General features: G+C 45.0%; 1 protein-coding gene across 4 annotated transcripts in view; it reads left to right on the top strand.

The window, feature by feature from the left end:
• The window catches only part of NCK1 (NCK adaptor protein 1), a 164,130-nt gene that overhangs the window by 10,993 nt on the left and 126,787 nt on the right, over positions 1-26,350 (top strand). Inside the window, exons 2-3 of one of the 4 annotated variants that reach the window (XM_075341027.1) lie at positions 15,454-15,585; positions 16,623-16,707. The exons of 2 other annotated variants lie outside the window; for them this stretch is intronic. The gene's annotated coding sequence lies outside the window, so the exon portion shown is untranslated. The remainder of the gene's footprint in view (positions 1-15,453; positions 15,586-16,622; positions 16,708-26,350) is intronic. One more of the 4 variants, XM_075341028.1, reaches the window with a different exon arrangement.

The following is a 26,350-nucleotide window of genomic DNA, read 5'->3' as shown; positions in this document are numbered from 1 at the left end:
GTAGAATGAGGTGTGCTCTGGCTGGATTTCAGCTGACTCTGGAATGGAATGGCTACAGACATGTAGAGAAGATGATTTTTATAAAACGTGTAAGTGGTCTCTTAATTTTTGCCAGAACTGTAAATGTGGAAAAACAGTCTTGGGCCATATTAACACTGCTCTACGGGGTCAGGGGTTTTGCATGTATTCCCCTAAAATACGAACACCCGATGCCTCCATATACTGCAAAGACATCAACTTGCTTTATTTTTTTGCCTTTAAAGGGAACCTGTCACTAGAATTTTCGCTATGAAACTAAAAGAATCCCCTTCTGCAGCTCCTGGGCTGCATTCTAGAAAGGTTCATCTGGCTACTGGCCCCCCTTTCAGACCTAAATAAACACTTTATAAAATCTTAGCTTTTGGTATGCTAATGAGGTTTGCTGGCCACAGGGGCAGGCTGTATTGCGTCAGTTATTCCCCCTCCTTCCGCTGTTCGCCATCCCCCAGTCTTGATTGACATAGATGAGGCCGCTGCTCACATCTTCCACAGGGCTCCTTAAGTCTCACGCATGGCCAGTGGCACTATCGCGGGACTGAGCACTGTTCAAATCTTGAGCGCCGGTGATCTTATTCAGTAGGCGCGAGATTATGGGCGGGTACTTGTCATCACCAGCGTCATCCAAGTAGCCGCCCATAATCTCACGCATGCACAATAACATCACCGGCGCTCACGATCTGAAAACAGTGCTGTCCAACGATAGTGCCACTGCGCATGAGCGAGATTATGGGCGGCTTCTTGGATGACGCCGGTGATGACATTGTCAAAGCTCATTAGCATACCAAAAGGTAAGATTTTATAAAGTGTTTATTTAGGTCTGAAAAGGGGGGCCCAGTAGCAAGATGAACCTTTCTAGAATGCAGCCCAGGAGCTGCAGAAGGGGATTCTTTTAGTCTCATAGCGAAAATTCAGGTGACAGGTTCCCTTTAAGTGTTGTCTGATCAGATGGGTATGATAACGGCGCAGACTATGGGCACTATCAGAACAAAAGACACGGACTGAGCTCAGCTGAACACTGGCCAGGACACTGCAGTTCATGGACCCATCAGGGGTTTGTCTGAATCCTGTTTGTAGGGGGATTGTTGTGGGACCCCCGAATGTACTGTAGAAAACATTGTGAAGTGCAAGTGTGGAAGACTATCCATGAGGGTCAGTCGGAGTATTACAGACCCATTATTGTGGACGAGATTTCACCTGAATCCGCACAATCTGCAGATGAAATCCACCTTGCAGTTTGCGTCTGATACTGCATGGAGGCCGTGTGATATTGATCGCTGCAGATATGAGGTGTTATTGGTGGTTGGTTTTCTATAAGTGGACCCCGCTGTCTGCCAGCTGCTTGTCATACTGTCTGTACTGGAGATGGCGACTGAGGTTTTGTGGATCTGATGTCTTCGGGCTGGTTGAGGCAGAGGCCATGCTTTAGATCTCATTGCCTTGTTCCTTTGAAGAGATGAAGAAGCTACAAACAGCCGGAAGATGACATAATGGCTATGAGGGGGCTTGTAGTGGATTCCTGTGGCACAGGACCCCTGGTTGTTGGTTTTCCGGCCCTCGTGTTTGCTTCTCGGGGAGTGTGAGAACTTCACTCCTGGTAGCACTGGGATTACACAGCTGTAGAGCGCTCCCCGGCAAACACAGCAAACCATGTGAAATTGTGAGGAATGTAATAGCACTGAGCTGACGGGCGTCCTTGAGCGTTTCCTGGGCACGTAGGTCCATTACTAAGTGTCTTGGGAACCGTGCTATTATTTAACCCCCAGGCACTTTAATGACAGGATCGAATATTGTGGTAATGGTTTTCTACTTCTCAATCTTGGGATGAAGAATGATCTAATGACAAAGGTTTCACTTCATATCTCAAGATTGTTAGGGATTAGAGAAAAGGGGCTTCCACCGCCGAAATTGCGTCCCTCTCGCTCTTGGGCTTTCTATATTATTTCTGTATGGCCCCATTCACTTGAATATTACTTTACAAAGGGGTCTTCTGTGACTACTGGGACACTGCGGAGGGTCTACATTGAGGAGTATTGGGCCGGATTCCTACAGCTGCATTTTGGGCCACAATGCCTGGGCTGGCCGTGGTCTTCGGACCTAAACGCGACAGCCTCTTATATTTGCTTATGAGGCAGTTGAGTTTGGGTCCAGAGATTCTCGGCCTGTCCTTGCTCCACTGTCCAAGTTCACGGATTTGTCAATCCATCCTTATGTATGATTATGGATCTTGGGAGACAGGTGCTTTTATCCAAAACTGGTCGGAATGATTTAATAGGGTACATTGCCTAGTTCCTTCTTCATTCAAAGCAGTAAAACACGGTTTTGGAGTTGGAAATAATCTTTAGAGGTTGTCACTTACTTATCCTAAGGATACTCCATCATGTAAAAGTCATCAATTTCAGATCGGCCAGGGTCCGACACTACGCACCTCCGCTGATCAGCTGCCTAGGTGCCACCGGGACAGCCAGAAATGGTCAGTTATGAAGCTGCTTAGTCTTCTGATAGTGGCCACGGCCGGGTACTGCACATCCCCCCCCACCCCCCCCCCCTTGCTTCGATCCTATTGATCTGAATGGGAGGTGGATGTGCAGCACTCGGCCGCTATCAGAAGATGGAGCAGCTCTAAAACAGAGCATTTTCGGCTGCTGTCGACGGCGCCAAGAACGTGATCAGCATCAATGAGTATTCGAACTGTCAGACCCTGGATGATCAGACATTGATGACTTATGCTAAGGATAAGTCCTCGATGTAAATGCAATGAACAACCCCTTTTAACTTTCTTACATTGTTAATCTCTGTTCCTGATAGTTGCCCTATACACATTAGACTAAAGGCAGCTGCAGCTGCTGATATCGGTAGGATCGGGGGCCAGTCTGGGTATGGTGGGCCTCCCGTCCCTCCGATGTTGACTCGTCAGTGCTGTAGCCCTATATGACTCCCATTTCATATGAAGGCTTTTTGACCTCATGGATTCATTGGGAATTCTTGAACATGCTGATGATTGTTCTATCTTTTCTTATTTCCGAGGCTTTTCACTTGGGGTTTGTTGCTATGAGCTCTGTAGGATGTAAAATGTACACCGTGGAATCTGAATCAGCAAAAGCTATTGTGGACTTATTGCGGAGATGCTGGAGCCAGGGCGTGTGAATAAGGTTATGGCAGATCTCTTCCACAATGCTATAAGACAAAGAGAAAAAACATTTGAGCAGACAATTCCCTGTGTATAAGATGACCATACACCTCAGTTAACTATTAGCCCATTGATCCGTTGACCGGCTACCTTTCTTGCCTTCCACATACAGTGGAACCTGGGTTAACGAGAACAGTCCGTTCTGGGAGTGTGCCTGTAAACCAAGTTACTTGTTAGGCAAAGCAAGATTTCCCATAGGAAATAATGCAAGCTCAGACAATTCGTTCCACAACTTGTGCAATGTCCCATCCTGGTCCCCTATTCTGCCATTCCACACACGCACAAACACATATTATGCTCACCTTACCTTCCGTTCAATCGCCGGCCTCCTGGTTCTTGTAGTCCGCCGGTACAGGATGTGTATCGGGTATCCATTGCGACAGATGCCGGAGCTTCCGCTGCCAGCGCTCTGACGTCAAAGGCAGGAGCCACTTGCCTCTGATTGGCCAGCGCGCTGGATTTGAGAAGCGCCTGACAGCGGACGTTCCTCCATAGTTGCGATGGTTACCCAATACACATTGTATACCGGCGAACTACAAAAACCAGGAGGCCGGCGAGGGAATGGAAGGTAAGGTGAGCATAGTGTTTTTGTGTTTGTGTGGACTGCAAGAGCGAGTCAGAGCGCGGTGAAGGTACAGAACCGGAAGTGTGTGCGGGGAGTATTTGCTCGTAAACTGAGTTACAAATTTACAGCAAGCTTTGCTCGTATAGCGAAATACTCGCACACCAAGTTACTCGTAAACCGAGGTTCCACTGTACGTAACGTTTGGCAGATCGTTCTTGTCCTCTTTATGGGGGGAGTGTAGTAAGCTGCTGTTAGAGCTTATTGGACTTATTGGCCGCAGATCAAAAGAATTCTATCCTCCGATATAATCTAATGGAGGACATTTGAAGACTCCCATGTATATTAGATGGATGTTGACAAGCATAGCTTACTTTCAATTCATGTGTAATGGCGGTGGTCTTAAATCCTGTTGTGAACATAGTCCTAGAAGTGTTGTTTCTGCAGAAGGATGTGGCGCATAAACCCCTAAAACGCTAATTAAAAACGGTAGGGGCTTTGTAGCTTGATGGCGTGTAGTCAAGAATCTGTGGCTGTAGTATCGCGCCTCGTCCCAGGCGGAGGCCTGTTTTGCTTCTTTCCAGCTGACTTCTGTCAGCATTATTTTTACTTTTTGCTCTCGGGAAATGTGGGATCTGATCACTTTTCCAGTGGGGTTTGTACAACTTAATCCAATGGAAAAATCTTAAAGGTACAGGACATCGCCTGTGAAAAGAATAGATTTTCAGCGGATAACATCTGCTTTTCATTCCTCGTCTTCTTAGCGTGCACAGTACATGGTGAATATTCTGTTCATGTATATGTCATGTTCGACAACCTATAGGGTTTACAGCATGTAGGATTTCCAGCTCGAGCTTACATGTATGGATCTAGTGAGGCCTATAAAGTACATGTCTTTGTTTTAACTGAGGATTTACGGTACTCCTTTATAGTATTCCAGCCCTTATCAAGAATATTGAGAAGCCAACAGGGTCGATCTGAGTAGCGTACAGAAAACCTGAAACAAGGCAGTCCTTCCATAAAGGGGTCATCTGCTGTAGAAAGGCCGTTGTATTTGAAGAGTGATATCCCTCCCTTGGGACCTCCAATGAGCGTCCTTAATTTGTGGAGGTCTTGGCAGTAAGCCCCAATTTTTCAAGCAGTTTTCACCAGGGCTGTGGAGTCGGAGTCGGAGTCGTGGAGTCGGAGTCGGAGCTCATTTTGGTGGAGTCGGAGTCGGTATAAAATGCACCGACTCCGACTCCTAAAATATATAATAAATTGGGGACAGGAGTGCAATGCAGAATGTGCTGAATATTTTACTAAATAATATTTAGTATAATGCTTATATTTAAGTGAAAAATTTATTGTAGTACAATGTGAACATCAGACATTTAATTGTTTTTATGATACAATAATCAAGATATTTGGATAGAACATAAAATATTTATTGGAATACAACTTTAGAACACAAAAAACTAATAAATTGTAAATATGTAATATATATATATATATATATATATATATAATATATATATATATATACACAGTGTATATACACACACAAGATATATATGTAATCTACTGTATATTACATAGTGTATTACATATTTACAATTTATTACAGTTTTTTGTGTTCTAAAGTTGTATTCCAATAAATATATTTTATGTTCTATCCAAATATCTTGATTATCGTATCATAAAAATTATTAAATGTCTGATGTTCACATACACATATTCATGTACTACAATAAATTTTTCACCTAACTAAGCAATATATGTAGGAGTCTGAGTCTGAGTCTGAGTCTGAGTCTGAGTCTGAGTCTGAGTCTGAGTCTGAGTCTGAGTCTGAGTCTGAGTCTGAGTCTGAGTCTGAGTCTGAGTCTGAGTCTGAGTCTGAGTCTGAGTCTGAGTCTGAGTCTGAGTCTGAGTCTGAGTCTGAGTCTGAGTCTGAGTCTGAGTCTGAGTCTGAGTCTGAGTCTGAGTCTGAGTCTGAGTCTGAGTCTGAGTCTGAGTCTGAGTCTGAGTCTGAGTCTGAGTCTGAGTCTGAGTCTGAGTCTGAGTCTGAGTCTGAGTCTGAGTCTGAGTCTGAGTCTGAGTCTGAGTCTGAGTCTGAGTCTGAGTCTGAGTCTGAGTCTGAGTCTGAGTCTGAGTCTGAGTCTGAGAATTTGAGGAGTCTGAGTCTGAGTCTGAGAATTTGAGGAGTCTGAGTCTGAGAATTTGAGGAGTCTGAGTCTGAGTCTGAGAATTTGAGGAGTCTGAGTCTGAGTCTGAGAATTTGAGGAGTCTGAGTCTGAGTCTGAGAATTTGAGGAGTCTGAGTCTGAGTCTGAGAATTTGAGGAGTCTGAGTCTGAGTCTGAGAATTTGAGGAGTCTGAGTCTGAGTCTGAGAATTTGAGGAGTCTGAGTCTGAGTCTGAGAATTTGAGGAGTCTGAGTCTGAGTCTGAGAATTTGAGGAGTCTGAGTCTGAGTCTGAGAATTTGAGGAGTCTGAGTCTGAGTCTGAGAATTTGAGGAGTCTGAGTCTGAGTCTGAGAATTTGAGGAGTCTGAGTCTGAGTCTGAGAATTTGAGGAGTCTGAGTCTGAGTCTGAGAATTTGAGGAGTCTGAGTCTGAGTCTGAGAATTTGAGGAGTCTGAGTCTGAGTCTGAGAATTTGAGGAGTCTGAGTCTGAGTCTGAGAATTTGAGGAGTCTGAGTCTGAGTCTGAGAATTTGAGGAGTCTGAGTCTGAGTCTGAGAATTTGAGGAGTCTGAGTCTGAGTCTGAGAATTTGAGGAGTCTGAGTCTGAGTCTGAGAATTTGAGGAGTCTGAGTCTGAGTCTGAGAATTTGAGGAGTCTGAGTCTGAGTCTGAGAATTTGAGGAGTCTGAGTCTGAGTCTGAGAATTTGAGGAGTCTGAGTCTGAGTCTGAGAATTTGAGGAGTCTGAGTCTGAGTCTGAGAATTTGAGGAGTCTGAGTCTGAGTCTGAGAATTTGAGGAGTCTGAGTCTGAGTCTGAGAATTTGAGGAGTCTGAGTCTGAGAATTTGAGGAGTCTGAGTCTGAGAATTTGAGGAGTCTGAGTCTGAGTCTGAGAATTTGAGGAGTCTGAGTCTGAGAATTTGAGGAGTCTGAGTCTGAGTCTGAGAATTTGAGGAGTCTGAGTCTGAGAATTTGAGGAGTCTGAGTCTGAGTCTGAGAATTTGAGGAGTCTGAGTCTGAGAATTTGAGGAGTCTGAGTCTGAGTCTGAGAATTTGAGGAGTCTGAGTCTGAGTCTGAGAATTTGAGGAGTCTGAGTCTGAGTCTGAGAATTTGAGGAGTCTGAGTCTGAGTCTGAGAATTTGAGGAGTCTGAGTCTGAGTCTGAGAATTTGAGGAGTCTGAGTCTGAGCCTGAGAATTTGAGGAGTCTGAGTCTGAGCCTGAGAATTTGAGGAGTCTGAGTCTGAGTCTGAGAATTTGAGGAGTCTGAGTCTGAGTCTGAGAATTTGAGGAGTCTGAGTCTGAGTCTGAGAATTTGAGGAGTCTGAGTCTGAGTCTGAGAATTTGAGGAGTCTGAGTCTGAGCCTGAGAATTTGAGGAGTCTGAGTCTGAGCCTGAGAATTTGAGGAGTCTGAGTCTGAGCCTGAGAATTTGAGGAGTCTGAGTCTGAGTCTGAGCCTGAGAATTTGAGGAGTCTGAGTCTGAGTCTGAGCCTGAGAATTTGAGGAGTCTGAGTCTGAGTCTGAGCCTGAGAATTTGAGGAGTCTGAGTCTGAGTCTGAGCCTGAGAATTTGAGGAGTCTGAGTCTGAGTCTGAGCCTGAGAATTTGAGGAGTCTGAGCCTGAGAATTTGAGGAGTCTGAGCCTGAGCAAGAGAATTTGAGGAGTCGGAGTCGAAGGTTTGGCTTACCGACTCCACAGCCCTGGTTTTCACCCATGTTGCAAATTGATTGTATGTTCATAGGTAGAGACCTGTGAATCAACTGGAGTGATGTGGGAAGAATTCGGCAGGGGGTGACTCCATTCTAGTCAGGTCCTTTTTGATATTTTAATAGTTTTCTCTGAAACACTGGACAATTTTGAAGAAAAATTACATCTGCCTTCAATGTGACTTGGGCAGTATGAATCCAATGACATAGTTTCCTTTTTTAAAATAAAAAAAAAAACTGTTCTACAGTTTGGCATGTAGAGCATGCATATAGTATATTAAAGAGCAAGCTGCTCAATCCTGTACTGTCCTCAGTCTGACGTCAGCTCTGTCTGCTTCAGGAGTGATGACAGAACAGGATTGAGCAGCCTGCAATGGATTGTAAGCACAGACTTTCTGAGATTTGTCCCTGATTGTATGCTAGTTAGCACATAGTGATAATGCATACCTTATCTTTTATTTTAATTTTGTAGTACACGTGATTATTACATTATGTAGCATACATTAACGATACTTGTGCTCTCTTGCAGCCTGTAGTTCCACTCTCCTTGCTTTTTGTAAAGATTAAAGACCATCAGAATTCACCAAAAATCTGTTTAGTAAAGATTGGATAATGGAAGATGAGGGGGGGTGTTGTGTGTCAGACTCCCACCTATCTGAAGTAGGAGGCTATGTGCCCACGCTGCGGATTTTGCGCGGATTTTGCCGCGGATTTCCCGAAAATCTGCAGCAGCGGCACTTCCAAGCCATTTCAATGGCATTTTGGAAATGCTGTGTCCATGCTGCGGATTTTTCCGCTGCGGATTTGCCGCGGATTTTGATCCGGAAAAATCTGCAGTATGTCAATTGTTTGGTGCAGATTTGGTGCGGATTTTTGGTTTTGAATGGGGAAAAAAAAAAAAAAAAAAATCCGTATCAAAATCCGTGGTAAATCCGCGGCAAATCCGCGAGTGCGGATTTGCCGCGAAAGTCGCGGATTTTCAGGCAGAAAAATCCGCAGGTACATTCTACCGTGGACACATAGCCTAAGACCTAAGCCACACGGCGAGAAAATTGGTGCGAGTGGAGTGTGATAAAACATCGCATTCCCCTCGGACCAATTCTAGCCTGTGTGTCAGCGCACAAGAGCAATTATTTTCTCAGCCCTAATCAGAGCGAGAAAATAATCACAGCATGCTGCAACTGTATGCGAGACTTTTTTCTCTCGCACCCATTCAAGTGTATGGGGCGAGAGAAAAATCGGACTGCACTCGCGGTACACCGGTGCAGAGCGAGAATCGCAATAGCCAGCTACGGAGGAGAGAGGGAGAGAAATACCGCCCCTCCTCAGAGCCGGCCCACCCCTCTTGAGAGCCGGCCCGCCCTCTGCAGCTGAGGTCCGCTCCCGCTGTCGCAGGGACACTCGCATGACACTTGGCTCCTGCTGTGCTGCCAGCGTGAGGCGAGTGTTATGCGAGCATTGCAGTAGTGCCCCGCGTGGCCCCGGCCTAAGTCAGTGTGTCATCATAGAAAAAGTAGTGGCAACCACTTTAAGGCCCCCCCCCCCCCCCCCCGGATCAATGACTACTTGTTTAAAAGGGTTTTTAGAGGGCTGACAACTGAACATGTATCCTCACGAGATGTGTGATAAATTTTCCCTGCTGGGGACTTTCACCCCCTGGCCTCGCGTCGATCCTGAGAATGAATATTTCGTGCCGCCCTTATGAATGGAGCAGTGGTCACACAAGCGCGATTGCCTTCATTTCTTGCCTGTTTGCTCCTCGCCTCCTATGTTGCACAGATCCTTGGCGGTGGCAATGTAATCAGTATTCCAGCCCGTTTACAGCCATCTCTTTATATTTACATTATAAGATCGTGCTGACAGGCTCTTTAAGTAAAACCGTCAGCCCTGCTTTATTAAAGCATATATTATCGTGTTTCCCAAGAGTGCTCAAAGTGAATTTTTTGTTTTAAAGTAGAAAATCTCTTTTTTTCTTTGGCATACGGGCCAGGATTGTCACATTACCCACTGCTGTCCACAGGAAACCTCCTAAGCCGCCATAGATCACTTTCCTGTGCTTGCGATATATTTGTGCTGTTTGGAGCTTTGGAAGCTTTCTCCCCAAAAAGAGAAATTATACTCTCTTCTTTTTCCCCCTTCGTGATTATGCGATCATAATGATCCTGCATCAACACTCCAGCGGAAGTGTCCGTCATGTCGGCAGCCAGTGAGCACTACCGGCATCGCCACCAGTGATGGGATCCATGACGGCCGCCGGTCCTTGCTTCTAAGAATCCTCTCACACTTGCGTTGTGCAGCATCCGTCACATTGTGTTTTGTGACGGATGTAACAGATGCGTTGCATATAGTGGCACAAGTGAGGCGACGGATCCTGCAAAACAACGCAATCTGTTGTAGCTTTTTTTTTTTTTTTTTGTCAGCGATTTTACTCAACTGAGCATGCGCAATTGTGTAAAGACGGATCCGTCACAGGAATCCCGATGGATTCCGCCACCATAGGCTTCCATTATAAAAACGACGGACGACGTCGGAATCCTGCACATTGCGTTTTTTTTTTTTTTTTTTTTGATCCCCCTGGGAAGCACAGAAAAACGCTACATGCTGCTTTTTTTCCGCCCGGCGGATGCAACTCAGCGTGGGCCGTCGGATACAACACAAGGCCATCCATCGCAATGCGTCGTCAATACAAGTCTATGGGAAACAGTGCACATCCGTTAATGGATTGCGCTGTTTCCCAAAGCGGCGGATTGCGACGGCTGCCAAACAACGCAAGTGTGAAAGTACCCTAATAATTGAGAGCTGTTAGAATCTCAGTATGTTCACTTCTGTGCAACGACTTTACCATGTAACAAATCATCCAGCATTTGACATGATTTGTCGGGAGCTGTGATTGCGGGGCTAGCTTTTAACAAGACCTTTCAGTTTGAGCATGTTGAACTTGTAAAGTTTAGGTTATGATTTATTTTCTAGTTCATCTGGTGATATCAGAGACCGGGGTGCGTGACGTGTCCCCAGTCCTCCACACTAGCCGGCATTGAGGTCCTGCGCAGGCGCACTTGGATCTGCCCTGAGCAGGACAGATCAAAGTATTGTAGTGCTCCTGCGCGGGACCTCAATGCCGGCGAGTGTGGATGATGTAGGACGCGTCATGGACCCCGGCCTCAGGAGGAGGACAAAGATGGCCGAAAGAGGAGGTGCCGGTACCGGAGAACGGAGACACTCATCCGACCAGTCCGCACCGCCCCTTAGGTGAGTATTATAAAGTGATGTTTATGTTCTACACAGCGGCCTGGGCTCTTATATACAGCATGTTAGAATACTGTATATAAGAGCCCACTGGTGGTGGCCCCAAATCTGGTGACAGGTTCCCTTTTAACTTCTCTGGATTAGTATCTTCAGTAACTGATAGCACCGCCGGATCCGGGAAGATTTATGTCGGCTTTATTCCTCTTTCACAATTTTTGAGCCCCTTTTAATTACTAGTTCCTTATATTTCCGCTTGTAGGGCAGCCCTGGCGCTGTCAGTAAATGCAAGCTCTGCTGGTTACAGTCTGCATTCTGTAAGGTGATGACAAGGCAGATAATGGCCAATCACTGGTCTTCCCTGTCGTACACACTGCCTAATGTGTCTGACACCTCTTGATGGTGTTTTTTTTTTTTTTTTTTTATCAGGTTCCCCTCATGTTTGGGAGGAGCTGATAAAATGAACTTAATGACCATCAAGCCGAGCTCCAGCTTCAGTCATTTGACTGTAATATTCTCTGGAATTTGTCCATTGCCGCTTTCAATAATAAGGTTTGTGCTGAGTGGTGTGAGGAGGTTACACTGCAGGGTCACTGCGGAGCGGCAGCTGCAATGTGAGGGCCTGATGGACACCTTTGTACATGTGCACACTCTATTTTTTTTTTTTTCTTTTTCAGGAGTTTTTGGAGCAGAAACTCTACATAAAACACACAAGGAGTTAAAAAAACTGTGCGTTTTCATTGTAAAATTTCTGCTTCAAAAACTCCTGAAAGACATTGTGTGAACATACCATTGTGTCTGTTTGCTGTGCTTGTCATTTTCAGTCTTGAATGTATCTAAAGTAATCACCTTGATTTGTTTAACAGGAATCTAGTACCAAGCTTTTCACTAATCCATGAGCAGCCTGATGTAGAGAGAGTCCCTGATTCCAGCGATGTGTCACTTACTGGGCTGCCTATTGTAGTCCGTTTTTTATCAGCAGCAGATATCACTAGAGGACTAGTTAACCTGCTCCCAAGCTCAATGCTAGACCAGGAGCTAATGTACCAACCTGGCAGGGGCGAGCCACACATCATGGGCCCGTGAGACACATGTGGCGTTTCACGTGTTGGTAACTACCGCTTCATCAGACCAAAGGGGGTACCAACACGTGAAACGCGCGTTACCTTCTTTCACAGGGGACCTCCTGGTCTTGTCTTGCATTATTGGCACTTTATTATTTCTGCTGGTGATTACCTTTTTCAGCAGCCTCTGGTATGTAGTTCCTACAGGCTGATGGCTTTTTGTGTGCTGCTGACTGTTCACTGCCTGCTTTCTACCAGCAGCTTCTTACCAGCTATTGCTCTCTGCTATCACATGGTTTACAATGTTATCCAAATGAGGTACTATTTTAGGCTCGGTTCGCACACTGCGTCTTTTTGACGCTGTGTTTTTGTGCGTTTTTGGCCGCTAAAAACGCACCTGCGTCAAAAAAACGCATGCGTTTTTGCCGCGATTTGGTGCATTTTTGGCTGCGTTTTGCTGCGTTTTTGATCTCTGCGTTTTGCTGTGTTTTTCCAATGCATTGCATGGGGGGAAAACGCAGAAAAACGCAGGAAAGAACTGACATGTCCATTTTTTTTTTAACTCAAAAACGCAGGTAAAAAAAACAGATGTGTGCGGACAGCAAAAATGAAAACTCATAGACTTTGCTGGGGAAGCAAAGTCCTGCAGTTTTGAGGCCAAAAACGCGCAAAAACGCCGCGAAAAACGCACTGTGCGCACATAGCCTAATGAAACTTTTTCCATGTGATTGCTACAGGCTGATGGCTTTTTGTGTGCTGCTGACTGTTTACTGACTGCTTTTTACCAGCAACCTTTTTTCCAGCTATTGTTCTGTTATCACATGGTTTACAATGTTATCCAAATTAGGTGTTATTTAATGATACTTTTCCCATGTGATTACTTCTTCTAGTGCCAATGTGAACTCTGTCTTTTGCATATATATGTTTACCCTTGTGCTTCATTGAATTTGCCATTTTGTAATCAAATTTGGTGTATACCTTTTTTGCATTCAAACCACATTTGTTCTCCTGTTTTTCTTATATTCCTTGAGTGTTTTTTGCACTTTATGGTTAAGCACACAGGTTTTTCCATATGATATTTGTAATGCTTTTTAGCATGTTCTATTTGTGAATACATGTTGTTGATATTTCCTATGGATATATATGTATAGTTAATCTTTATTTAGCAGTGTCTTGATGTTCAAAACGCATCTGTCAAAACGCAGATGAAAAAGCATGTAAACGGCGCTGAAAACGCATCTAAAACGTGGAAAATATGCATGCGTATTTAGCGCTAAATTTCTGAAAAAGGCAACTTTGTCTAAATCAATTAATTCCAAAACATGCGTTTAGAAATGCAACTAGGACGACGCAAAGTGCGGTCATACCCTAAGGCTCCATGTGCACGCTGCTCTTCCTTTTTTTTTTTTTTTTTTTCCCCCCGCATTGTTTGCTGCAGTTTGTTGCCTTAAACTACACGTCTCTCCTTCTCCCAGCAAAGTCTGAGAATTCAGAAATGCTGAGCGCACGTTGCTGCTTCTTCTTCTTTCTGCACCCAAAACTGCAAGGAAAAAGAGCTACCGTAATTCTTTGTGCGTTCTCATTGATTGATTTTTTTTTTTTTTTTTTTTTTTTTTTTTTTTTTTTTAGCCCTTACAGCCATTGAATACACTAGAAAAATGCATGGCACAAAAACGCACTTTTGTTGTGTGGGTTTTTTTTTTTTTTTTTTTTTTTTTTTTTGCCACAAGGTGCAGAAATTCTGCAGCGTGCTCGCATAAAATGTGAACTTTAATTGCAAGGATACTGATTGTCATTTCTGTAATGCTTGTGATGTGACATTTGCAGTCTGATCCAAGATTTTTCTCTTGGAGTGTCTCTCCCAGTAATGTAGGCTGGATGTCAGCAATGTGAGCATCCAAACTGCTACGGTCTTCATTAGCTCATAGAGCACAGCTTCTATCCTGCACTTACGTCCTCCAAAGTTGATGGAAATTTCCTGTAGAGACAGATTTAATTAAATTATACAAAACAAACACATTGTGTTTTGTGTATAAATATATAGGTCGCTCCTACTAGTATGACCACACGGGTATATTAAAAGATAATAATCTGTATTGTACCAATATGTAAAAATAAATTTAAAATAAGGGTGGTATTCTCACAGGAAGTGTGACAGCTGTAAAGCGAGGTGCCATAAAAGTACAAAAGATGATAAAAAATAGTATAATGCAAAATAGATAAAGCAGTGTCGCGTCTGTGTCCAACAGTTAGCGCTATGTACCCCATACAATTATCTACAACTTGTGTTTTTCTATTAGCGCTACATAATCTGATATGCAGTTTCGATACGCACAGGTGTGAAGTGTTCTGGGTGCATTTTTTGCTTTGCAAATAAAAAAACCCCCAAATCCTGACTCTTGTAAATCAGGGGAATACTGGCCAATATTTAAGGGCACTTGAGATGCCCCTGAAGAAGTCTATGCGAAACGAGTCAGTAAAATATTGTGTTCATTATTGGACTATCTGTAGTTTTTAGATCTTGGTTTCTACATCATTTGGGAACGGTTCCACTTGCGTATGACTCGTGCAAGTCTTGAATCAGTATCACCTGGCGCATAGTCGCCTTCTTTCCAGACAGATGCATGTATTTCCAGAGAGCATCAGGCCGTGCCAGGTGATATCATTGCAAGACTCGCACGAGTCATACGCAAGTGGAACTCTGCCTTTAAAGGGAATCTGTCACCAGGTTTCCCCCCCCCCCTCTGAGAGCAGCATAATGTAGAGACAGAGACCCTGATTCCAGTTATGTGTCACTTACTGAACTGTTTGCTGCCATTTTGATACAATCACTGTTTTCTCTGCTGCAGATCTAGCAGTTTTGAACGTGAAGCTCTGTAACCGAGCCCGCACCACTGATTGGCAGCTGTGTACACTGTATATGGGCACAAAGCTGCCAATCAGTGATGGGGTGGGGTTATACAAAGCTCATGAATATGCAGGACTACCTGGCAGCACGCCAAGTAGTCCTCTAATGATAATCTACTGCTGATTAAACAGTGATTTTATCAACTACACTAAGCAGCCCAGTAAGTGACTGACTGCTGAAATCAGCATCTCTGCCCCTATGTTATGCTGCTCTCAGATTAGGTGTCAGAAACCTGGTAATATATTCCTTTTAATTGCTTTAGTGGTGTAACTTTTACACGTATGTATCGCTGTGCCACATGATCTGTCTTTTGCTCTGCCTTTAATTTTTTATTTTTTTTTTTTTTTTTTTTAGTGTTTTAATGCTACTTTCATTAATAACATTTTGTATTTTTTTTAAAGCGCAGTATCCTCCTTTATTTCTGATAAGTTTATTTTTCTGCAGGCGCCATAAGAAATTGTCAGCCCCCCCCCCATATTGGTGAATTGCAATATATACACCCATACTGTATGTATCTACAGTATATCACAAAAGTCAGTACACCCTCACCTTTTTGTAAATATTTTATTCTATCTTTTCATAGGACATCACTGAAGATGACCCTTTGATACAATGTGAAGTAGTCACGGAACAGCTTGTAAAAGGCTATGTTCATAGAAAAGCTGCTTAATAACTGAACACACAGCTATTAATGTCCAAACTGTTGACAACAGATGTGAGTACACCCCTAAGTGAAAATGGCCAGATTGTGCCAAAAGTGTTAATATTTTTTGTGGCCACCATTATTTTCAAACACTGGCCTAAAGGCCCCGTCACACGCAACTACTTGTCTAACGATATATCGCCTGGGTCACTGATTCCGTGCCGCACATCCGGCATTGTTAGCGACGACGTTAACGATGGAAAATACTCACCAAATTGTCAATCATTGACGCGTCGTTTGTTTTCAAAAAATCGTTGCTTGTTCAGGTCACAGGTTGTTTGTCGTTCCCGAGGCAGCTCACATCGCTACTTGTGACACCTCGGAAACGACGAACTACAGCTTACCTGCGGCCGCCGGCAATGCGGAAGGAGGTGGGCGGGATGTTACGGCCGCTCATCTCCGCCCCTCCGCTTCTATGGGCGGCCGCTTAGTGACGCCGCACGAAACGCCCAATTAGAAAGGAGGCGGTTCGCCGGCAACAGCGATGCCGCTAGGCAGGTAAGTCTGTGTGACGGCTCCGAACAATATTGTGTGCCACTGGCAGCGATTTTGCCCGTGACACACAAACGACGGGGGCGGGTACGCTCGCTAGCGATATCGCTGCGTGTGACGGGGCCTTTACTCTCTGGGCCATGCAGTTCACTAGAGCTTCACAGCTGGATCCTCATCCATCCTCCATGACGACAACACTGAGCTGGTGGATGCTAGACACCTTGCATCCTTCCGTTTGAGGAGAACCCACAGCTGCTTAATAGGGTTTAGGTCTGGAGATGTTTGGCCAGTCCAGCACCTTTACCCTCAGTTTCCTTAGCAAAGCAGTGGTCATCTTGGAGATGTGTTTGGGATCGTTATGTTGGAATACTGCCCTGAAGATCAGTTTCTGGGGGGGGATTTTGCTCTTGCTTGTCGAGAGGCCTGTTCTGAGTTGTTCTGTCTTGTTAAACTGCTGTATTGTCTTGTCCACCGTGGTTCAGCTTAGTGTCAGGGTGCTGACAAACTTCTTATAGTCTCTGCCATCTTTATGTAGAGCAACAATTCTTTTTTTTCAGATCCTCAGAGAATTCTTTGCCATGAGGAGCCATGTTGAACCTCCAGTGACCAGCATGGGAGAGTGTGAGAGAGAGAACACCAAATGTAACACCCCTGCTCCCCATTCACTCCTGACACCCTGTAACATTAAGTTACATGACACCGGGGAGGGAAAAAGGCTAAGTGGGCACAATGTGGCCCTTTTCACATAGGGGTGTACTTACTTTTGTTGCCATGCATTTAGACATAGCTATGTGTGTTATTTAGAAGGTACACCACATTTTCTCTGTTGTAATGTACAGTAGTCATTGTACAGCTTGTATAACAAAGTGTCATATTGTCCCATGAAAAGATATAAGGGTGAGTGCCCGTAATCGGGGTTTGCAGTGTTTTGGACACAGTGTGTTTTTGTTGAGTTGTACAGCACAAACCCAGTGGATGGATTTTCTCCACAGCATAAGCTGACCTGCGGTGTTGCTTCCCGAGCCGCAGCATGTCAATTTATCGGTCACGGAGCCGCAAGTGTTCTGTGCAAAGAGAACAGGGAGAAAGTCCGCAGCGGCCCGAACCCTGATGGTGGGCACAGACAGCTGCGGTCCCCTGCAGAGAGCACTCAAGGCCCCGAAGCGTCCAGGATGCAGCATGTCCGGATCATGGGCACGTACCCTAATAAAATATTTACACACAATGTGGGGGTGTACTCACTTTTGTGATATACTTGCTAGAACTGCGGATGAGAATTTCTGATAACAATAGCTTAGTATCTACATATAGACCCCACTCCTGGCCCTGGCTGTGGTGTATACTTGTGAGATGATGTGTTTCCGGCTCATAATGAGCTCCAGACAGTGAAGTCAGACGTCTTGCTGTGCGAGATCGCCACATATCCTTGAGGAAGAAATGGATTTGTTTATTCCATGTGTAGATTTTTCTTTTTTGGCCGGATGAACCCTTAACTTCATGTGAAAGTACCTCCTCCGAAACTTCCTGTCATTTCTTGAGCGAAAATTGATCTTTGGGCTTAGAGTTTGTCCCGTTAATTCTAGCTAAGCATCTGCTTTCGCTCTCCGTCTATTACCCGAGGCAGAGAGCTGCTCAGGATGCCGCGGTGCCAAGGTCACCCTCCATTTTAATGTATGCACTGTATTGTGGCCTCCTTTAAACTGAGTTGTTCGCGCAGAGTTTATAGACAATGTTGGAGGTAAACATCAATATTTGGGCGGCACGGGGGCTCAGTGGTTAGCACTGTATGGTGGCTCAGTGGTTAGCACTGCAGTATTGCAGCGCTGGGGTCCTGGGTTTGAATCCCACCAAGGACACAATCTGCAAGGAGTTTGTACGTTCTCCCCGTGTTTGCGTGGGTTTCCTCCGGGTACTCCGGTTTCCTCCCACACTCCAAAGACATACAGATAGGGAATTTAGATTGAGCCCCAATGGGGACAGTGTGCCTGATGTATGTAAAGCGCTGCGGAATATGTTAGTGCTATATAAAAATAAAGATTTATTTATTATTATTATTTAATATTTCTGATGCCTCCCATAAGCCGCTCTGTAGGTTAGGGGTGCACTGCCATTGCTAGCCTAAGGGTCACATTGACAGCGCAACTCCCAAAAGTTGCAACAAAACTTATAGGGGTATTATTATTTCAGTTATTTATAGCATATCAAAAATATATGCCATATAGGCGGAGGTCCCAGTTATCAAGAGAATGGAGGTAACTATATGGACATCTCTTGTTACTAGTGATGAGAAAGCATCGAGGTGCTTGGATACACTCGATCAAGTATAGAGGGTGATCAAGCACCATGTTCAACTCCCCTCCCCACATGTTTCACGGCTGTTAGACAGCCAATCAACATGCGGGAATTGTTGACTACTGGCATTACTATGACTGGCCTACTGCATCGCGTTATCGCCTCTTATGTAAGACTTTGTGATGCCATGTTCAAAGAGTTGACCTAGAACCCGCCTGACACATTCATGTTCCAGAACACGGGAAAATGGACACCAGACATATTCACATGCATGCTCATTATTATCTGTTGATTTTCGTGTGTCCCAGCAAATGAACACGTGTGTCCATGAGGACCACACAGCCATCTCCGTTTTTTAGTCAGCACAGATGAAATTAGTCATTTGAAGTCTGAGTCAATGAAAAACACGTACAGCACACGGATCAGATACTGGGCCCTTCCCAGCCTAAAAATATCAGCCCTCTGCCACCCCAGAAGTGGAGCATCATATTAGATTCTCCAATTCTGCTGCTTTACATTAGCTCTTCCTGATTTGACTTGGTGCATTGGCAATTGGGGTAATATATGAATATATGGGGTTGATGACAGTTGAATAGTGTCAGCTGGCATCAAGCCCTGGTGTTAGTAAGGGAGAGGCATCTATGGAACAACCCCATTAATAACCCTGTAATAAAAAAAACACACTTATTTCAACACTTCCTAAAACTTTCCATTGTTAACCATCTTATTAAAAAACAAAAAAAGAAAAACCTGCAGCTTCACTGTAGTCCAAAAAAGGATACAAATTCCTAGCTGATCCAACGTGTAGTCCAGAACTAATCCAGGGAAAACATGGAGAGAAAATAAACACCTGATTTAATGAGTGTGTGTGAAAATGTCTCCATTACGCGTAAACATGGATGCCACATGTGCTGGAAACATGCATGTGTAAAGGGGCCTAGTACAGGGTGTATCGGGGAGCCTCTTCCTTCTAACTTGGCAGTTCTTGCATTGAGTTTGCCCCTCTTTTGTAAATTACACAGGATGCCTGACCATGTCACCCACCACATACCCAGATAAGGTAGTAAAATGCTAAAATTACATTTACTGGTCACTACCGGCTAAGAATTGTTTTATTTCCCCCTCTATAGTCCTACATGATGGGGGAATACGGTGAGAGATGGCCCGGCTAGTAAGGGGTGGAGGAGGTTTTTTTCTTTTCTTCAGTGATTTTACTGCCCCCCCTTCACAAGGCTTACTGGGAGGGTCTTCCTGAATAATGCTCATGGCCCCCATGTTTAGAAAGCTACTGGTTGTGGAATACAAGCTGTACGGATCAGTGATGGGTCTAGTTCTCTTATGTCTGGGTCTCCGTCTAAATCTCCAAAAGATGGAATCCAGCAGAACCCCCCGATGTAACCATTCAGTATAATAAGACAGTCACTCTGGACTCAGTTTAGTCTCTGATTTGATAGTGTCCATCCATTGGACTCCTCTGGAATGGAGTCAGTCTACCCCATTATACTGAATGCTTCTCTCTGCATCCCATTTTTCGGATGTAGATGGAGACTCCTCCGCAGTAGAGCGCAGTATAATTGTAACTTTTTCTTACAGAAGTGTCCCCACCCCCCCCTCCCCCCGGTGTGCTCCTTTGTCAGTGATCGGGGACTGCGTGGCAGCGCGTAGCTTTGCCGTTTCAGAACAGGATGGTATACACGTGATATTGTCACCTTATTTTATTAACGGTCTCTATACCAAAATCTACAAATATAGACAAATATATCATTGTGAAATATACATAAAGCTCTCAGTTGTATTACTGCTGTTTTGGTGTTTTTATTTTTTGTTTCACAACCCGGTAAATGTAGACTTTGTTTCCTCCTTGTCATTTGTGCCTTTGATGGCCGGAGCCCCCTCACATGTGGCAGAGATCACTCGCTCACACCGGGCTGACATATGCAATGTCTTATGATCGGTGACATACGCCGGTGGGATGTAATGGTTTCTCGGAAAAGACTTGTTCTCCCTGCACCGCTGTAATGTATTGATCCTATGACTACTGATGCACACAGCAGGTGGTGATTGAAGGCTTCCTTCATCTGAAAGATTTCAGAGAAATGGATGTATATTGATCAGTATGGCGGCTGGCACACCTAGAAGGGGCCACTCTGATCAGTAGCAGCCCCTAGTAATATATCGTGTGGTTTGGTAGAGTTGTAATTTAAGACAACACTTTGTCACAACCAGTAAAGGAGTTGGGCTGTGTTCACACGTTGCGTTTTTGATAGACATCTGCGTTTTTTGTTACATTCGGATTCTGTTTTGGAAGCCTATTGTTACAGTGTTTGGTAGAATGGACGCACGCAGAGTAACTGGTTGCACTTCTTGCTTATTCTTGTTTTATGTGAGAAGCTGTTGAAGAGTTATATTTTATGTGCCGAATGTTCACACATTATATAAAAAAATAAAACCCGTTTCCTGCTGCAGACAGGAAATACGAGCCGCCATGTGTATGAATACAAGCGCGATGTGGCTCGTGACCTCTAGTTTTGGCTTGGCGGGGGTCGTGCACGGTCTTTCTATGGAAATTGCTGAGTTTTCCAGACAGCTCAATGGCTTCATTCATTATTATAGATTTCCCACAGTATATGCTGGTTTCTTCGAGGGCTATATCACGGCCGCTGTTCGCTTGGAGAGATTACTCTGAGCAGAAGATCCGTTGTAAGATCCTGAGTGACGGCCATGTACAGCCGGTGCAGGGGATGACTAATCACTAGATGGTTTCTAGGAATTGGTGGCAGCGCTGACTCTAGCCAATTTCCGCATTTTTACATGACTGATGTAGACCTTTGTGAACTTTTCAGTCTCGTGCAAGAAAAGCCACCTGTGTTTTTCACAGAACACGTACCTATCAGAGTCAATGGGGCTTTTCACAAATCAGACTTTCCAATGTGAATCTATAGGACCATGAAAAACACGGACAGACTACAGATTGCATCGTAGTGATATCCTTTATTGCAGACTGTTGGCTAGTAGAAGCACTGACCAAACATTGGAAATGCAATCCAAAACCACAAATCAAAATCAGATATATTTTTTTTGGCACTCCCCTCTTCTGGTGCTTACCTGGATTTATATTTATAGATCATTTCAAAGAATTTAGCATGAAAACTGCAGCCCCCGCTTACGTTTCTTCTTTCCTTTTTTTTTTTGCACTACTGATGGCCCAGTACTGACAGTAAAGGAGTTTTGGTGTAGTTTGTAACTTTAAGGCTATGTGCGCACGTTGCGTACTAGCCCTGCAGAAATTTCTGCAGCGATCTGAAGAGCACACGTGCGCTTCAAATCGCTGCAGAAAATGTCCGTAGAAAAAAAAAAGCCGATTCCATGCGCTCTGCCTGCAGCTCCTGCCATAGACAGAGCAGGAGCTGCCGGCAAAGCGCACGGAAGAAGTGACATGTCACTTCTTGAACGCAGCGCTTCGGGCAGCAGCCGAAGCGCTGCGCTCTAAAACGCCACGTGCGCACGGCCCCTGCACAATCTCAATAGATTATGCAGGGGACGCAGGACGCATGCAGTTACGCTGCGCTACAAAGCGCAGCGTAACTGCATGAATTACGCACACGTGCACACATAGCCTAAGGCTATGTGCCCAACAGTACTTTTTTTTTTTTTTTCATGTGTTTTTTTTTTTTTTCCCTTTTTTTTTTTCATTTCATGCGTTTTTTCATGCTTCTTATGAATTGAGATAGGGAAAAAAAAAAAACAACAAACAATTGACATGTCGCTTCTTTTTCCAGCAACAAAAAAAGCACTGTGGGCACAGCAAGTCACAATTCTCATAGACTTTGCTGGGATGCATTTTCCTTGCTTTTTATCGGTTAAAAAAAAGCAAGGAAAAAAGCATGAAAAAAGTCCTGTGAGCACAAGGCCTTAAGCTGGGGTCACACATAGCGACGCAGCAGCGATCACGACGGGCGACCTGACCTTATCAGGATCGCTGCTGCGTCGTTACATGGTCGCTGGTGAGCTGTCACAGGCAGATCTCACCAGTGATCAGCCCCCAGCCAGCAGCGACACATGGAAGCAATGCTGCGCTTGGTAACTAAGGTAAATATCGGGTAACCAAGGAAAGCACTTCTCTTGGTTACCCGATATTTACCTTAGTTACTAGCGTCCACCACTCTCACGCTGCCAGTGCCGGCTCCCTGTTCCCTGCACACGTAGCCGGATTACACATCGGGTTAATTACCCGATGTGTACTCCAGCTACGTGTGCAGGGAGCCAGCACTAAGCGGTGTGCTCTCACGCTGCCAGTGCCGGCTCCCTGCACACGTAGCTGGAGTACACATCGGGTAATTAACCCGATGTGTAATCCGGCTACGTGTGCAGGGAGCAGGGAGCCAGCACTGGCAGCGTGAGAGCGGCGGACGCTGGTAACGAAGGTAAATATTGGGTAACCAAATAAAGGGCTTCCCTTGGTTACCCGATGTTTACTGTGGTTACAGCTTACCGCAGGCTGCCAGACGCAGCTCCCTGCTTGCTTCAGTTTGTCGCTCTCTCGCTGTCACACACAGCGATGTGTGCTTCACAGCGGGAGAGCAACGTCCAAAAAATGAAGCAGGACATTCAGCAACGACCGTGACCTCACAGCAGGGGCCAGGTCGTTGCTGGATGTCACACACAGCGACAGTGATGGGACGTCGCTGCTACGTCACAGAAAATGGTGACGTAGCAGCGACGTCGTCGTCGCTGTGTGTGACACCACCTTTAGGCTATGTTCCCACAATGAGTAGTTGATACCTTCAATACTAGCTGTGACTTATTACTGAACCTAATTAAAGGGGTTACTTGATACTCTCCTCCACCCCACCATTGGGCTAAGCTTTTATCGGCATGCAGTATCACCCCGTCTACAGAGCAAAGTGTAAGAAAAGGAGCTGCTGTCTCAAGAAGCAGGAGCGGTCCGTCACCACTCTATGCCATGAGATGGTCGCAGCACAGCCAGGTAGTTAAGGAACTACCACCAATAAGTGCTTAGACCCGTAGGGATAATAAAGCAAAAAACCCCTCTAATGACCCTATTATTAGGAATAAAGAACCTATAGAATACAGTTACTCTCCGCAGCCTGGTGATATCCTGTCAGCTGACGGAGATGTGAGAGGACTTAATGACCAAGAAATGCCTGCAGTCCCTGATATCATGTGTTATGTCAGGTCCCCGGGCAACGAACTGACATTTTACAGCTTGTGACAATTTGCCAAAATAAACTGTAAACCGTGTAAATCATGATAACGGGGCCCGCGCTCCACGCTCTGAGGTGATGCTCTGCACAGATGTGACACCATTTTTTTAGGATAGTGAAAGGGGCATACGAGTTTATGGGAGCAGATTACCTCACAGAAACTTAGGCCGTGTTCTCCTCATGCTTTAGAGAAAATCTGTACACAAATGTGCTGAATGTACAGCCCTGATATTTCTAACTGTATACTATATAGATGTGAGAATTATCCATAGATTGCCATTTATTAAAAAAGAATAACCACCCGCCATACATTGACTATAATTAGTCCTAACTCTGAGGGACAGAAAAGATGGAGACCTAATGGAAAACTTACAGATTAGTGCCACATCCAAACCTGCTCCTTTCTTTGTGTCCACATGAAGAGGGTGCTCCTAGAAAAGACCCTCACCCCATGTTACCACAGTCTCATACCCCTTATGCAGTATGATGGCCTGACACGTATGATGGGTCACAGGTCTCCGACATGTTGATACCCCCACAGTGTCCCTTACACACTATATGTAGTGTTCGTGTAACCCCCTTAATATTATGATTCCTTTCAGTGCCCCCCACACATTATGCCTTCAGTATCTTGTGTACACAGTGAATCCCCACACAGCACACTAGACAGCCTGATGCGCCTATGGGCAAAAGGTCCCCAACCTGTTGATACCCCCCAGTGTCCCTTAGTTCACACTGTTTGAAGTGTTCGTGTAACCTCTTAATATTATGATCCCCTTCAGTGTCTCCCACACATTATGCCCTCAGTATCGTACGTACACATAGTGATGCCCCACAGAGCACACCAGACAGCCTGATGCCCCGATGGACATTATGATGCCTCAGATGCCACTGACCTTAAAACAGACTCCTAGCTCACAGTGTATGAAGTAGTACAGTGTGACCCCTTATTATGATCCCCTTCAGTACGCGTCGTTCCCCCCCCCCCCCCCGCACGCACACACGCGCACACACACGCACACACACGCACACACACGCGCACACACGCGCACACACGCGCACACACACACACACACACACACACACACACTATATGCTTTCAGTATCTTGTGTACATGTAGAATGATGCCCCACAAAGCACACCAGACAGCCCGGCTTCCCCCATGGACATTATGATGCCCCAATATTGTTTCTCTCACACAGTATGATGCCCCCAGAGTGCCCCCCACATACTGTATGATGCCTCATAGTTCTCCTTACCACTTTTATAGTGTTTATCCAACCCACTGTAAAATATTTAACATATAAGAAAAAAAATCTCACCTATGGTTTCTGTTAGGCTGCTTTCACACATCCGGCTTTTGCAATGCGGCACAATCCGGCACTTTGCAGGAAAACCGCAACTGTTTTTTTTTGCTGCCGGTTGCGTTTTTCCTGCATAGACTTTAATTAGTGCCGCATTGTGCCGCATGGGCTTGCGTTCGGTCCGGCTTTTGCCGCATGCGGCAGATTTAGCCGATGCGGCGGCCGGATGGAACGTTCCCTGGCACGTTTTTTGCTCCGGCAAAAAAAAAGCCGCATCCGGCCGATGTGGCGCTTTTCCCAATGCATCCCTATGGATGCCGGATGCGGCGCGATGCGGCAAAAACCGCATCCGGCCGCCGCATGCGGTTTTTGCCACTGCGCATGCTCAGTAGCATGCCGCAAGCGGCAAAAACCGGACCGGCCGCATGTAAAAAACTTATGCAAAGGATGCGGTGTTTTCACCGCATCCGTTGCATAGGCTTCATAGCCGGATTGAGCCGCAGAGCTCAAGCCGGATGTGTGAAAGTAGCCTTACATTTCCATTAGGGTACCGGTATTTTACTGGAAGAAAAAAACAGCACTATCTTCCAGTAAAAAAGTTGGAACCTGCAACAAAGCCTCCTAATGCGGTTTTATTGTCTTATACCTGTCACCCAGGGACAAAAGGACACACTATGTTCAGAACAAAATCAAAATATACATTGGTGAGAGACCCCGTCTGTATGTCCTATATGGGAATATGGACACCAGGGAAGGGGGAAGGTGTGAGGATTTCTGCGTGTAGGCGGCGACTTCTCTACGTTCCAACCATTTTTAATTTCGTTATGGCTATACCTGATTAATAAGGGGTAGGGGGGCATAGCTTATTTTAAGGGGGTTTGTGTGCGTGCCTTTATTTTTCCACAATATATTCCTAGCAGAAGTCTGCAGATGTTTCGGCACAAGACGCCGGCATTTTCTCTTTGGGTTTCTTTTTCTGGAGAGAACCCTTACTGTAATTATCAGCCTCGTCGCTGTCATTCCGTTTTGACAAATGTAATTGTGCTTGTTAACTCTGCTCCAATTATTAATATTCAGTGCTATAAATGGAAGCCACATCTCCACTTCATGTCATCCTTGCTTAATCTTTGACCTTTTTTTAAATCAGTTCCTCAATTTTCAATTAAGAGATCACTCCTATGAGTTGGAGAATTTAGAAAACCGTTTTACTCTTGCATATTACGGTACTCATTTTTGTGTTTGTGTTTTTTTTTGTTTTTTTTTTTGAGAAATCTGCCCCATCTCTAGCAAATGTAAATATAGGGCATGTTCATATATGGCAGCATTTAATATAATCTTGCCACAAATCCTAGTGAAATCTGCACAATTTGGCGAATTTGAATGTCGTCCTCTGTAGTCTGCACCGCTGTAGGAAGTCTCCGCTTGGCTATTTCATTTGTGTTGGTGAAGAGTAGCGTTGAAAT

This window comes from Anomaloglossus baeobatrachus, chromosome 3, assembly GCF_048569485.1.
Source record: "Anomaloglossus baeobatrachus isolate aAnoBae1 chromosome 3, aAnoBae1.hap1, whole genome shotgun sequence".
Classification (NCBI taxonomy): Eukaryota; Metazoa; Chordata; class Amphibia; order Anura; family Aromobatidae; genus Anomaloglossus; species Anomaloglossus baeobatrachus.
Note: the sequence above shows the minus strand (reverse complement) of the source record. Positions and strands in the feature narration are given on the sequence as shown.